The sequence below is a fragment of the Bos grunniens genome, chromosome 5 (assembly GCF_055505025.1).
Source record: "Bos grunniens cultivar Pamir isolate PY7600 chromosome 5, Bosgru_T2T1.0, whole genome shotgun sequence".
Classification (NCBI taxonomy): domain Eukaryota; kingdom Metazoa; phylum Chordata; class Mammalia; order Artiodactyla; family Bovidae; genus Bos; species Bos grunniens.
Genome location: NC_141169.1, coordinates 117271453 through 117286405, shown reverse-complemented (window position 1 = coordinate 117286405; position 14953 = coordinate 117271453). Strand labels below are relative to the sequence as shown.

The window sequence follows — 14953 nt, the reverse complement described above, 5'->3', positions numbered from 1 at the left end:
ACACACCCCCCGCCCCTTGCGAGTGAAACCCGATCCCCTCCGCACCCATCGGCCAGAGTGGCGGGCTGGGTATCAAAGGTTAGCTCCGCCCGGCTCCTCCAAAAGCGCGGGTGGGGGGAACCCTGCCTCAGGCAGCGAGGGGTCCCCAGAATCAGAGGCGCCTTTTGAGGGGAAATAAGGGCGGTCCATTCGGGGAGCCCCCTGCGGGACTCGGCCCCGAGTGTTGCCCGGAACCCACAAGTCTGCTGGTTTCCCTCCCCGTCCTGCGCGCGGGTCGCCGGGCACTCTGCAGGTCTGTGGTCAACCTCAGGAGTGCCCCAGACTGCCACTGGCTCTGCCCTCAGGGGACCGCCCGTTGGGCTGACTCCACCAGCATCCGAACGCCCGTGGAGGGTGATGAATCCGGGGCACCCAAGCTCGGGTGAGAAAGAGATTTCTTTTTGCTGAGTAGGAAGCAGCCTTTGAGCTGGGCCTGCAAGAGCCACTCTGTGTAGGAAATTCATGGCTGCAACCAGTCAGTGGTTACTGAGGATGAATTAGTCTGCTGAGCTCAGAAATAGAATTATTTAAAAGAATAAGAAGAACAAAGACGTGCGAGATGGGAGCAGTGGGATGAGACCCACAGGGACACCCTTAGCTAAGCGTCGGGGTTCCCTGACCCAGGAGTCCCACTCAGTTTTATACCAAGCGGAAAGGCATATGCTGTGGGCACTGAGACAAAGTCATGGACCAGAGTGCTCATTGCTGGGCAGTTCAGGACAGCTTCCAACAGGGAAGGGCCGAGCTCAGCCGCAGCAGAATGAAGGCACTGGGCAGTCCGTGTGGAGCACTACGCAGCCCTGAGAAGGGAGGGCTCGACAACCTGTCTGGAAGGCTCTCAGACAGGAGCCACTGTGGAGTCAGATGCTGAAGGACACTTCCTGCAAGATGTCACGAAGACAGGAACAAGTTACAAGTCAGAAGAGTGATAGGTTAGGGACCAGAGGGGGCCTGAGGTGGCTCTTTAGGGAGGGGGGCTGGTTAGGATGTATTTTTAATCTCTGCGTTTGTTCAAGGTAGGGTTCAGTTTGTGAGATTTTATCAGGCTGTTCACTGACTGATACGTGCCCTTTTCTGAATGAATGTTAGATTTAAACATCAAAGACAGAGAGACACGGCACTCATTCCCCGCACAGGGTGCCTCTCCAGTCTGAGATTTGCAGAGAGCCAGGAAAACCACATGAAAGGCATGGGACCGGCCCTTGAAAGATGAGCAGCAGCGTGAGAATGGTTTCCTGGGCAGAGGGGGTCATGTCTACAAAGGCGTGGGGGCAGCAGAAACTCCGGGCAGCTTAGGAAGATGACCTGGTCCATTTTGGCTGGATGGTGCGGGTCCCTGAAGCCCACAAAGCTGGTCTGGTAAAGTCCCGAAGGTAGTGGATATGGGGATATGGGAGCTTTAAGCTCGAGGCAGATGGAGACCCGTTACTACTTTAACATTAATTTGATGTTTTTAAGCCATGGGAGAATCAGGTTGTCCTGGAAGGACGTTAGAGAACCAGAAAAAAAATGTGTTTGCAGCAGATTATAGGCTTGTCTGTTATTTTATTAATATTCACAACAGCCCTGGGAGGTGCTTTAGTACCCCCATTCTACAGATGAGAAGACCAAGGCTCAGAGAGGTGAGGTCGTTGGTCAGATTCTCGTGACCAGTGACTGGTGGCTGTGGGTTCTGACTCCAGGCTGACCGACTTCCAGTCCTGGGCTGGAAAGGCTTTGTTTTCCTCCAAACACTATAGCATAAACCGTCCCCTCCTTATTGGAAACCTGCGTTGTACGTCTAGCCAATGAATAGTGAACAGGTTGCACACATGTGTGCTTCCATGATCGTCTCTAGATCTATCTGTGTTGTTGCAAGTTGATTCCAGTGTCGTGTTTGTTGTAGATGCGCAGAGTCCAGTTCATTTACAGATGAACCACTTTGCTGCTGTTGGATGTTTAGATCATTCCAATGCTGGGGGTTACAAATCGCTGCTCCAGTGAAACCTGTGTGCTCTGGGCTCAACTCCCAGTGTGGATGCCCTCGAAGGGCCGATGCTGCACGCAGACCTGGAGTAATTCACCCCGGAGAGAGACGGGAGCCAGGCCTTGGGCTGCTGCACTTCCTCTCCAGCACTAATGTCCTTGTTCAGTCTGGACTATTTCCACAGGCGAAAGGACAGGCGTCTCGATGCTTCAATGTATGTTTTTAATTAACACAGAGTTTGAACATTTTTCATATTTGTATTTGTCTTTCATAACTTTGATTCCTTTGTTTTTTAAAGGTTTTTTTTATGTGAACCATTTTTAAAGTCTTTGTTACAATATTGCTTATATTTCTTAATGTTTTTTTGGCCACAAGGCATGTGGGATCTTGGCTTCCTCACCAGGGATCCAACCCACACTCCCTTCATTGGAAGGCAAAGTTTTAACCACTGGACCACCAGGGAAGTCCCTTATTTATTTTTATATTAGCAGACTTGTTTATTACAGTGAAAATTTAGAAAAAAACGCAACGTCCAACAATAACCTATGCCCGGTATGTACGATTAAATTCAACAATGTTAATAGTGATTCAACAGAATATTGTGCCTTTGTTGAAAGGGCTAACTATGATGCCTTGCTAGAAATATGATTTTTGTGAACTAATTTATGTAGAAAGAGGGAGGGGGGACAAGATTGGGTGAGAATGTATAGATTCACATTGCAGTTATGACTCTGTAAAAGCTACATCCATGCTGCTAAAGATCAAACGGGAGCTAAATGAAAGTGGGTGTTGTGTTTGACTAGTGAAAATATTGTTCTTTTAATTTTTTAGGAAACCATTGAGCCAGGAAGGAATAATTAATTGTACCAGAAACCTGGAGTGGCGTAATTCCTGCTCTTAAGCCTGACTTTTGAGTTTCTCGGCAGCCAAAGTAAAGATCAGATTAGGATCATTTATGCAGCCCGTTTTCTGACCAAAGGAAGTGTATCATTTTATCAGGAGAGACAAGCTTCTTTCTGGCATTAGCTTCTAATCAGTTTCCTTCTGGGTCTTGATGTTAGAGTCAGGAAACTTGATGAGCTGCACATTTCCCTGTAGCTGGTGGAAGCTGGGCTCATCTTCAGAGCAGTTCCACTGGGGGGATTAGGGACCGAGGAGGCCTCCACCATCTGGCCCCTGGTCCAGGGCAAGATGACACACACCCTTGGATTCTGCTCCAGGCAGGAAGTCATCCGTTATGTCCCGCTGTGACAGTCCAGCTTTCTCCCATCACTGAGGAGCAGAACAACGGCCACCCCCATCCTCCCCGTAACAAGCAGTGCTCTGTTTGTTTGAAAGATCATTTTTGGCACACGTTGACTGTTTTTTCCCCAAGTCAGAAAGTCAGCGGCTTTGATGCTGCCCAGCCTCTGGAGGACAGGCTGCTGTGGGGCTCCCATGGGGTACTGCTACCCACCTGAGAGGTTTCCTCAGGGCAGCGACTGCCCTGGCCCCTCCCCACCCCTCCAGGTGTATCTCGGTCCCTTGTATCTTGTATCAGCAGCCCCGGGTTCTTTGCTCGGCTTCTAGAATAGCCAAGCACCTCCCCTCCCTGCCTCTCGGCTCTGCCGGCTCCATCCTCTCATTCAGGTCTCAGCTGAGAGGTGGCCCCTTCCTGACACGTCTCCTGCCTCATACTCCCCTCTTTCTTTGTTAAAGTCAGTTTTCCCTCCACCCACTAGCCTATGAGCTTCTTGAGGGCAAGGACTGTGTCTGTGCACCTTTGGTACTCAGTAAATCCTGTCGAGGGACTTCCTGGTACTCCACTGGCTAAGACTCCCAACGCAGGGGGCCTGGGTTCAATCCCTGGTCAGGGAATCAGATCCCACATGCCACACCTAAAGAATAGAAGCAGTAGGAAACAATAGAAAAAGTGAGAGACTATTTTCTTGGGCTCCAAAATCACTGCAGATGGTGGCTGCAGCCATGAAATTAAAAGACGTTTGCTCCTTGGGAGAAAAGCCATGACCAACCTAGACACCATATTAAAAAGCAGAGACATTACTTTGCCAACAAAGATCCATCTAATCAAACTATGGTTTTTCCAGTAGTCATGTATAGATTTAAGAGTTGGACTATAAAGAAAGCTGATTGCTGAAGAATGGATGCTTTTGAACTGTGGTGTTGGAGAAGACTCTTGAGAGTCCCTTGGACTGCAAGGAGACCCAACCAGTCCATCCTAAAGGAAATCAGTCCTGAATATTCATTGGAAGGACTGATGCTGAAGCTGAAGCTCCAATACTTTGACCACCTGATATAAAGAACTGACTCACTGGAAAAGACCCTGATGCTGGGAAAAATGGAAGGCAGGAGGAAAAGGTGACGACAGAGGATGAGATGGTTGGATGGCATCACCAATAAATGGATGTGAGTTTGAGCAAGCTCCAGGAGTTGGTGATGGGCAGGGAGGCCTGGCGTGCTGCAGTTCATGGGGTCACAACTGAGCGACTGAAACGAACTGAGCTGAACCACCACAACTAAAGATCCCACAAGCCACAACTCAAGCCCCGAGGCAGCCAAGCTAATTTGTTAAAATAGACTTAAAAGCTCCCGTCCAGTGTGTGAATGGAGAGCACCTCTCTGGAAGCTGGCAGTGCAGCGTGGAGGGAAAATCAAGGCTTTGAGTCAGAGCCGTGTGATGCCCAGTGTCACCACCTCCTGGGCGTCTCTTCTTCCCCTGCCGGAACAGCTGGGGAGACCATGGCTCAAGGCGGTGGCAGAGCTGGCACCAGCGTGGCCTGGATGTTGCCCTCTGCCCCTGCCAGGGGCGGCCCAGGGCTGCCATCAGCCCGCCTCCACCTCAGAGCCCATCGACCGCCCGCTCTGGTCCCTTCTCCACGACGCTTGTGTCTTTGCTCAGGACGAAGGTCATGGGGGCAATTGTGTGACTAGAGTGACCAATGAGAAAAGAATTCCATCCCTTCAGCTCAGAATGAGAACGTCCACATTTGCCATGCACGCAAGCTGTGGAGAAGCCCTGGGCTCTTGGTCCGCTCCCAGATGTCTGACTTCCGACTCCTGCAGCCTGAACCTGTGCCCCACACACAGCGCGGCCGCCCCCGCCGTCAGGGCTGGTGGTGACTGGGATGTGATTGGAAGCCCCTGCCTGGGCCAGTCCCATTGGTCCACTTCCCCACTGGGCTAAGGATGCTGTTCCCAGCTGTCCTGCATCTTTGCACGCCTCTGGCTTTGAGCCCATTTCACTCTGCATGTGTGCATGCTCAGAAGTGGTCATGTTTGTTTCTTTGTGACCCAATGGCCTGTACCCGCCAGGCTTCTCTGTCCATGGGATTCTCCAGGCAAGAATACTGGAGTGGGTTGCCGTTTCCTTCTCCAGGGGATCTTCCCAGCCCAGGGATCTAACCTGGTCTCCTGCACTGCAGGCAGATTCTTTACCATCTGAGCTAGCTAACCACTGTGGTTCTGGAAAAACTGTCTCCTGGAGCCGTGGAGACCCGGAAGCCTCTAGAGTTTGTGGATTTGGTCATTGCAGGGCAGATTTTCATTTCTTTGGCTGTTGGCCATATACAAAAGAATGGCGATCTTTAAATTTCCTACTAGTCTACCAAAGTGAACAGGATTATAATGGGCATCTATCTCTGGTAATAGAAGCAAGATCCGATGATGTAAAGAGCAATATTGCATAGGAACCTGGAATGTCAGGTCCATTAATCAAGGCAAATTGGAAGTGGTCAAACAAGAGATGGCAAGAGTGAATGTCAACATTCTAGGAATCAGCGAACTAAAATGGACTGGAATGGGTGAATTTAACTCAGATGACCAGTATATCTACTACTGCGGGCAGGAATCTCTCAGAAGAAATGGAGTAGCCATCATGGTCAACAAAAGAGTCCGAAATGCAGTACTTGGATGCAATTTCAAAAACAAAAGAATGATCTCTGTTCGTTTCCAAGGCAAACCATTCAATATCACAGTAATCCAAGTCTATGCCCCATCCAGTAACGCTGAAGAAGCTGAAGTTGAACGGTTCTATGAAGACCTACAACACCTTTTAGAACTAACATCCAAAAAATATGTCCTTTTCATTATAGGGGACTGGAATGCAAAAGCAGGAAGTGAAGAAACACCTGGAGTAACAGGCAAATTTGGCCTTGGAATATGGAATGAAGCAGGGCAAAGACTAATAGAGTTTTGCCAAGAAAATGCACTGGTCATAGCAAACACCCTCTTCCAACAACACAAGAGAAGACTCTACACATGGACATCACCAGATGGTCAACACCGAAATCAGATTGGTTATATTCTTTGCAGCCAAAGATGGAGAAGCTCTATACAGTCAACAAAAACAAGACCAGGAGCTGACTGTGGCTCAGATCATGAACTCCTTATTACCAAATTCAGACTTAAATTGAAGAAAGTAGGGAAAGCCACTAGACCATTCAGATCAGATCAGATCAGTTGCTCAGTCGTGTCCAACTCCTTGCGACCCCATGAATCACAGCACGCCAGGCCTCCGTGTCCATCACCAACTCCCGGAGTTCACTGAGACTCACGTCCATCGAGTCAGTGATGCCATCCAGCCATCTCATCCTCTGTCGTCCCCTTCTCCTCCTGCCCCCAATCCCTCCCAGCATCACAGTCTTTTCCAATGAGTCAACTCTTCGCATGAGGTGGCCAAAGTACAGGAGTTTTAGCTTTAGCATCATTCCTTCCAAAGAAATCCCAGGGCTGATCTCCTTCAGAATGGACTGGTTGGATCTCCTTGCATTCCAAGGGACTCTCAAGAGTCTTCTCCAACACCACAGTTCAAAAGCATCAATTCTTCGGTGCTCAGCCTTCTTCACAGTCCAACTCTCACGTTCAGGTATAACCTAAATCAAATCCCTTATGATTATACAGTGGAAGTGAGAAATAGATTTAAAGGCCTAGATCTGATAGATAGAGTGCCTGATGAACTATGGACGGAGGTTTGTGACATTTTATAGGAAACAGGGATCAAGACCATCCCCATGGAAAAGAAATGCAAAAAACCAAAATGGCTGTCTCGGGAGGGCTTACAAATAGCTGTGAAAAGAAGAGAAGCGAAAAGCAAAGGAGAAAAGGAAAGATACAAGCATCTGAATGCAGAGTTCCAAAGAATAGCAAGAAGAGATAAAGCCTTCCTCAGCAATCAATGCAAAGAAATAGAAGAAAACAACAGAATGGGAAAGACTAGAGATCTCTTCAAGAAAATTAGAGATACCAAGGGAACATTTCATGCAAAGATGGGCTCGATAAAGGACAGAAATGGTATGGACCTAATAGAAGCAGAAGATATCAAGAAGAGGTGGCAAGAATACACAGAAACAACTGTACAAAAAAGATCTTCATGACCCAGATAATCACAATGGTGTGATCACTGACCTAGAGCCAGACATCCTGGAATGTGAAGTCAAGTGGCCCTTAGTAAGCATCACTATGAACAAAGCTAGGGGAGGTGATGGAATTCCAGCTGAGCTATTTCAAATCCTGAAAGATGATGCTGTGAAAGTGCTGCACTCAATATGCCAGCAAATTTGGAAAACTCAGCAGTGGCCACAGGACTGGAAAAGGTCAGTTTTCATTCTGATCCCAAAGAAAGGCAATGCCAAAGAGTGCTCAAACTACAGCACAATTGCACTCATCTCACATGCTAGTAAAGTAATGCTCAAAATTCTCCAAGCCAGGCTTCAGCAATATGTGAACCGTGAACTTCCTGATGTTCAAGCTGGTTTTAGAAAAGGCAGAGGAACCAGAGATCAAATTGCCAACATCCGCTGGATCATGGAAAAAGCAAGAGAGTTCCAGAAAAACATCTATTTCTGCTTTCTTGACTATGCCAAAGCCTTTGACTGTGTGGATCACAATAAACTGTGGGAAACTCTTCAAGAGATGGGAATACCAGACCACCTGACCTGCCTCTTGAGAAACCTATATGCAGGTCAGAAGCAACAGTTAGAACTGGACATGGAACAACAGACTGGTTCCAAATAGGAAAAGGAGTATGTCAAGGCTGTATATTGTCACCCTGCTTATTTAACTTATATGCAGAGTACATCATGAGAAACGCTGGACTGGAAGAAACACAAGCTGGAATCAAGATTACCGGGAGCAATATCAATAACCTCAGATATGCAGATGACACCACCCTTATGGCAGAAAGTGAAGAGGAACTAAAAAGCCTCTTGATGAAAGTGAAAGTGGAGAGTGAAAAAGTTGGCTTAAAGCTCAACATTCAGAAAACTAAGATCATGGCATCCAGTCCCATCACCTCATGGCAAATAGATGGGGAAACAGTGGAAACAGTGTCAGACTTTATTTTGGGGGGCTCCAAAATCACTGCAGATGGTGACTGCAGCCATGAAATTAAAAGACGCTTACTCCTTGGAAGGAAAGTTATGACCAACCTAGATAGCATATTCAAAAGCTTTGCCAACAAAGGTCCGTCTAGTCAAGGCTATGGTTTTTCCTGTGGTCGTGTATGGATGTGAGAGTTGGACTGTGAAGAAGGCTGAAGACTCTTGAGAGTCCCTTGGACTGCAAGGAGATCCAACCAGTCCATTCTTAAGGAGATCAGCCCTGGGATTTCTTTGGAAGGAATGATGCTAAAACTGAAACTCCAGTACTTTGGCCACCTCATGTGAAGAGTTGACTCATTGGAAAAGACTGTGATGCTGGGAGGGATTGGGGGCAGGAGGAGAAGGGGACGACAGAGGATGAGATGGCTGGATGGCATCACTGACTCGATGGACGTGAGTCTGGGTGAACTCCGGGAGTTGGTGATGGACATGGAGGCCTGGCGTGCTGTGATTCATGGGGTCGCAAAGAGTCGAACACGACTGAGTGATTGAACTGCACTGAACTGAACTGATCTGTTTTCCACCTTCGTTTGGGAAATTCCCCTCTGAAGAACCTCACAAGGAGGCACAACTTTCTCCTTGCTGCAGAAACTAAAGCTTCACGTCCCCCTGACTCCCCCCACGCCAGCCTCCCTTAAAGATCAGATGCTGGCCTGTGACCCAGGCGAACCAATTTCACAGAACTTCCCCGGATTTTGTAGAGGGAGCTAGCTGGCGATGGAAAGAAACAGGGTTGGTGGTGAGCTCCTTTTGTTAGCGCTTAGAAGCAGCAGCAGGAATATGGAGTTTCTGGGGTGAGTCCTAGAAGCAGGGCAAGCAGGGGCACCCAGTCCTGAGTGGCAGTGACCATCCCCGACTGGTTTAGTGGCTAAATTTGGCTGGAGTTCTGGTAAAGAAAGCTGAGCACGGAAGCATGGATGCTTTTGAACTGTGGTGTTGGAGAAGACTCTTGAGAGACCCTTGGACAGCAAGAGGATCCAACCAGTCCATTCTAAAGGAGATCAGCCCTGGGTGTTCATTGGAGGGACTGATGTTGAAGCTGAAACTCTAATACTTTGACCACCTGACACGAAGAACTGACTCATTGGAAAAGACCCTGATGCTGGGAAAGACTGAAGGCGGGAGGAGAAGGGGATGACAGAGGATGAGATGGTTGGATGGCATCACCGACTCAATGGACATGAGTTTGAGTATACTCCGGAAGTTGGGAATGGACAGGGAGGCCTGGCGTGCCGTGGTCCGTGGGGTCCCGAAGAGTTGGACACGACTGAGTAACTGAACTGAACTGGTTTTATTCCAAATATCCTTAGTCTAGCCCAGCTTTTCAGCTTGGTCTGTAGGATTCCTAATAATTCTACAAGCTTTTGTCCAATACTATTTCAATAAATTTCTTTCTACAACCAGCATTGGTTTCTGCAGCTTGCAACTCAGAGTCCTGATTGATACTGGGGTTGTTGCAGAATTAGTGGAGGACAGTCTTCTAAGGATGGTAGACTGAACAGGGGCCTTAACTTGATTGCCTGTGGATATATCATCTGAACATGACTTTGGTTGCCTCTGGGGGAAAGTTAATAACTGCAGTTGTGTGTGACGTAGTTGGGTTGAGTTAAGCAAAAACAAGTTTGTAGGTAGAGAGCAAGGGGGTATGGGTGTATTGAGCAGCCAAGTGGTGGGATGTAATAGGCACCTTTGGAAATGAAACCTAGCCCCGCTTCCCTGAGTGCCACAAATTTTTTTCATATGAATTTTACTATTTTAACTTTTTTTTTTAAACTTTTTTGGCACACTGCACATGTTGCAGGATCTCTGTTCAGCCAGATATTGAACCCAGGACACAGCAGTGAAAGCACGCAACCCTAACCACTAGGCAACAGGGAACTCCGTGAGAGCTGCAACTTCATTACAATTTTGCAGTTCTTTTTAAAGTGCAGATCTTACGTCTTACTTCTTTAGCTCTGAGCACTTTATGTTTTTATTGTCATTCTGAACAGAATATTTTTCCCATCACATTTTCTAATTTGTTACTGCTGATAGAAAGGAAAGCTGTAAGATTGTACATATTTATTACAGACGACTATGTGTACATTATGTATTAATACAATTATATTTATTGCCATGAGGTTTATAACAGAAGCAAAAACAGAGATAGAAACATCATAATTAGTGTGTAGCACAGAGGACCAGTTAAGCAGACATGTGACAGACCCCCACTATGGAATATCGTGTAATTGTTTCTTTTTTTTTCAATTTTTATGGAAATATAGCGAATTTATCATGTAACCTTTTTAAAAGATTTTTTTTGCTGTGGACCACTTTTTAAAAGTCTTTATTGAATGTGTTATAACACTGCTCCTGTTTTTGTTTTTTGGCCCCAAGGCATGTGGGATTTTAAAGCTCCCCAATCAGCGATCAAACCAGCACCATCTGCGTTGGAAGGCGACGTCCTGACCACTGGACCACCAGGGAAGCCCCTCATATAACTCTTTAAATTCAGAAGACTGTTATGGAGACTGTTGTGATAGAGGTGCTTGTTTTTTAAAGAAAATAAGAAAGCAAGACTTAAAAATGCGTATATGCTCGGCTTTGTTAAACTGTATGTAAATATGGAGAATACTGGGAAGAAAAACGCAGTGTGATTAGGTCAGTGGCTTTTGTGGCCTTTTTGCACTGATTATGTTTTACTCCGTCCAGTGAGAAAGGATTCATCTGCCAGTGCAGGAGAGGTGAGTTCAGTCCCTGGGTTGGTAAGATCCCCTGGAGGAGGAAATGGCAACCCACTCCAGTATTGCCTGAGAAATCCCTTGGACAGAGGAGCCTGGAGGGCTACAGTCCACAGGGTCGCAAAGAGTTGGGTATGACTTAGCGACTGAGCACACACACATGTATTACTTCTACATTAAAGAAAAAAAATCTAAAACAGGCTACACATGTGGTTCTTCCCAACTTGTTTTCACAAAGTCGAAAGTTCTGTCTCTACCCTAGGAAAACCAGGCATTGTTTGTTTTGATTTTTTTAGGATTAGAAGGTACTTTTAACTGTAACCACATTGCAGAAGACGGGGGAGACAGAGGGAAAAAATTACCCGCTATCTCATCTCCTTGACCTAAGTAGAATGGTGGTGTATTTTGTTCCAGTATTTGATATGCATAGTTTACATAGCTCGGCTCGGAGTACATAGTTTATAACCTGATTTCCTTAATTAACCTTCTTCATAACCACCATCCGGGTTGCTACAAAGCCCCCGCAGCCAACCCTCCCAGTGGGCAATAAGATGCCGTCAGCTCATCCCCTGTTGGATGTTCAGGTTCTTTGCTGTTAAAAGAAACACCGCGAGGACCGTGTATTTGTCCGTGAGCCTTTCCCACATTTGGGATTATTTCTTTAGGACAGATTCCCAGAAGTCAGATGAGCGGGTCAAAGGGCACATGCCCCTCTAATGAGCATCTCTTTCTAAGCCACCTGCGGTTTGCTGGAAGGACAAATGGTTCTAATTAAAGGCCTGAACTTTTCTCACAGGTCCCAGCTGGGTGTATGGGGGAGCCGCTGGGGTCTTTGCAACCAGAGCAAACTCTTTTAACTAAAGGAGGAGAGGGGAGGGGGGAGGGAGTCTTTGTAGGTAGTGATTTTCTAAAGGAATGTAACAATCTTTTCATTGTAAGGATTCATATTTTAGGAAAATCTGCACAGCTGTGAGCTTTACCAAGTGTCTGCTTAGCTTAGCAAGGCCTTCCCTGGAGCCACCGTCATCCCTGTTTACAGCTCAGTTTATGAAGGGCTTTCTTTCATCTCTCTTTGCCACAAACTGCTCCCTTTATAAAGATGAGGAAACCCAGGCTTGATTAGATGAAGGAACTTGCCTGAGATCAAGAGTAATTAAGTAGCAAAACCAAGGCTCCATCTCCTCCCTCCAACTCCAGGGCCTCTTGAGAATCAGTCATGTTTGACTGGATTTGTTCATTCACAAACACTGAGCACAGATCTGTGCCAGGCCTGGAGGTGTCAGGACTGGCTCCCAGAAGCTCATGGTCTGGGGGAGACCACAGGTGCCCTGAGACGATGCAGGCTGCAGGGGTGGGGGTGGCGGTGGGGGGTGGGGGCCCTCAGGGATGCTCAGCAGAAGTTTGCCAGGTGGACAAGGAAAGGAGACATGGAGGAGGGGCGGTGTTGTTCAGTCACTCAATCGTGTCTGACTCTGTGACCCCATGAACTGCAGCATACCAGGCTTCCCTGGCCTTCACCATCTCCCGGAGTTCGCACAAACTCATGTGCATTGAGTCAGTGATGCCATCCAACCATCTCAGCTTCTGCCACCCTCTTCTCCTTTTGCCTTCAAAATTTCGCAGCATCAGGATGTTTTCCCTGGAGGCAAGAGGATGGTGCATTTGGGCAAGTGGGGCCTGGCCTGGCTCTCAAGAAACTCAGCTCCGGGTCTCCCAGATGGAGACCATGTGTGTGAAACACACCCGTAAGGAAGATGGTCACAATCCCCCCCATACATATAGAATGCCAAGGGACAAGGTTAGAGACCACAGCCTCCGGTCTTACGCCTGGCAACGACTCCTGATGACCAGGAGCAAGCTCTGACCTCACAGGCCTCTGTTAAAACACTGTCTCCACCCCTCACAGGCTGGATGACCTCGGCGAGGCAAGACACTTACCTGCTCTGAGCCGCACTGGCTTCTTTATTAAAAAAACAAACAAAACGATACTGACATCAGCCTCTTACGGGGTTGGGAGGGTTAACTCGGATATCATATGTGAAGCATCCAGACCTGTGCTGCACACGTGGAACCAGTCTGAGAAGTGTCAGCTCTGATGGAGGAGGAGAAGAAAGAAGTAGGAGAGAGGATGTAGGGGGAGAGCTGGTCTTGGAAACTCCATGGAAACTTGAGCTGGGGGTAGGACAGGGAGTTTTGTGGGGAGGGATGGGAGGGGAGCAGTGCCCAAGGCAGAAAGAACAGCAGAGGTTTGAAGAGAGGCCTCTGCAGGTGCGCATGGCCTTTCCATACGTCCAAGGGCCGGGCCCCACGCCCTGTGCCGGCCCGCCATCCGCTCAGGTCCTCCTAGGAGCTGGCGAGCTGTGGGGCTGCCATCTTCAGGGAGGCCCCGGGGGCTGGATGACCCCGGTACCCAGGTGCCCACTGTGCTCGGGGCACAAGGTGGCCTCCTCCTCCTTGCAGTCTCTACCCTCGTCTCGCCCTGGGCTGCGGGACCTGGCTTCCTGGGCTTGGGCTGGCCGCCCATCTTCCTTCTGGCCGCCTGGCTGTTCTCAGGATGGTCCCCTGCCTTGTATCTCCCTGTGCCCATGAGGAAGGCAGGGCCGGGAGAAGCTTTGCGGGCACCACCAGCTTTACAGCCGATGCTGGGCCAGGCCCCGGGGCTGTGCTGGAGGGCTGCGATGCTTGTGGCTGTGGCCACAGCCCTGCCCTGGGGCCAGCCGGCCCCACACCCGCTGCTCCCCCACCCCCACCCCTGCCCAGGGCCTACACAGCTGGGCAACAGCAGAGGGATCTTTCTGCATCTCTGCTGGCTCCTTGCTGTCTGCAGGACGGCGTCCAGGCCCTCAAACGGTCCCAGGAGGCCCGGGACGCCCTGCTCTGGTTCTCTCCGTCTCCTCTCCAGCCTCTTCTCTCTGCAGACCCAGCCAATGGCTCACTTATCAGCTCCCTCAGCAAGTATTTTCTCGAGCACCTACTTCGTGCCAGGCACTGCCCTGGGCACAGCTGTGGACCAAACAGACAGACCCTTGCCTTCGTGGAGCGGACTCTCAGGAGTCGGGGCTCCCTCAGGCCTGGAATATCCTTCCTTTGTCTGCAGCTGCCGCTCGCTCCCCTGCAGGCCCTGCTCCTCCTGGCAAACCATTCTCATGCTTCAGAAGCTGGCCCCAAGTGTCCCAGTGGTCTCAGGAACAGTGTAAGGAGGGCCTGGGACACCTCAACATCGCCCCCCCGGACCCCGCAACCCCAATCACAAACAGAAACTTAAGGATCTGAGAGGCACAGTGGACAGGGTGCCAAGTCACACTGCAGGGGGTTCCCACTCTATCTCCAGCTTTAGGTTTTAGTCTCGGTCTTAACATGAAAAATGCAGTGTTTACCCTGACACGGGAAAAAGTCAGCCTGTGTCTTAGGTTTCACATTCTACGAGGTTGACTTCACTTACGAACATACTTTACATGCTCTCGTGTTTCAGACGCCAACGCCTCTCACTCCATCTGGGATGTGGGGGTTTGAGGTTGGCCGAGGCTGGGTGGTCTGTGGGCATGTGGATGTGCGGGCCTCCTCTCCCCCGGCCCCTCTTGGGGTGTCCCCGCGGTCCTCCGCCCTCACTCCCGCACTGGCCAGCTCGTCCCGGCGCTGACGCTTTGTCCCTTTCTCCCATCGCTGGGTGGAGTCACCCTCTGCTTATCCCAGGGACCTCCCCATTCAGGAGAAAGTGCACCCTGGTCCTGCCATGGCTCAGTAGTGCCCATTTAAGCATAGGGCGTGAACGGCAGGCCTGACCCGTGAAGGTGTCTGATCAGATCAGCCCGCATGCCCTGGACCATACACACGCCCTGGACCATCGCACG

The 14953-nt window shown here is 49.2% G+C and overlaps 1 long non-coding RNA gene across 1 annotated transcript; it reads left to right on the top strand.

The window, feature by feature from the left end:
* The first annotated feature begins 113 nt into the window (after positions 1-113).
* LOC147373251 (uncharacterized) lies at positions 114-10948 on the top strand. Its single transcript, XR_015164643.1, has 2 exons — positions 114-421; positions 10759-10948. It is a non-coding gene; the product is annotated as an uncharacterized LOC147373251 (long non-coding RNA).
* Positions 10949-14953: the final 4005 nt, after the last annotated feature.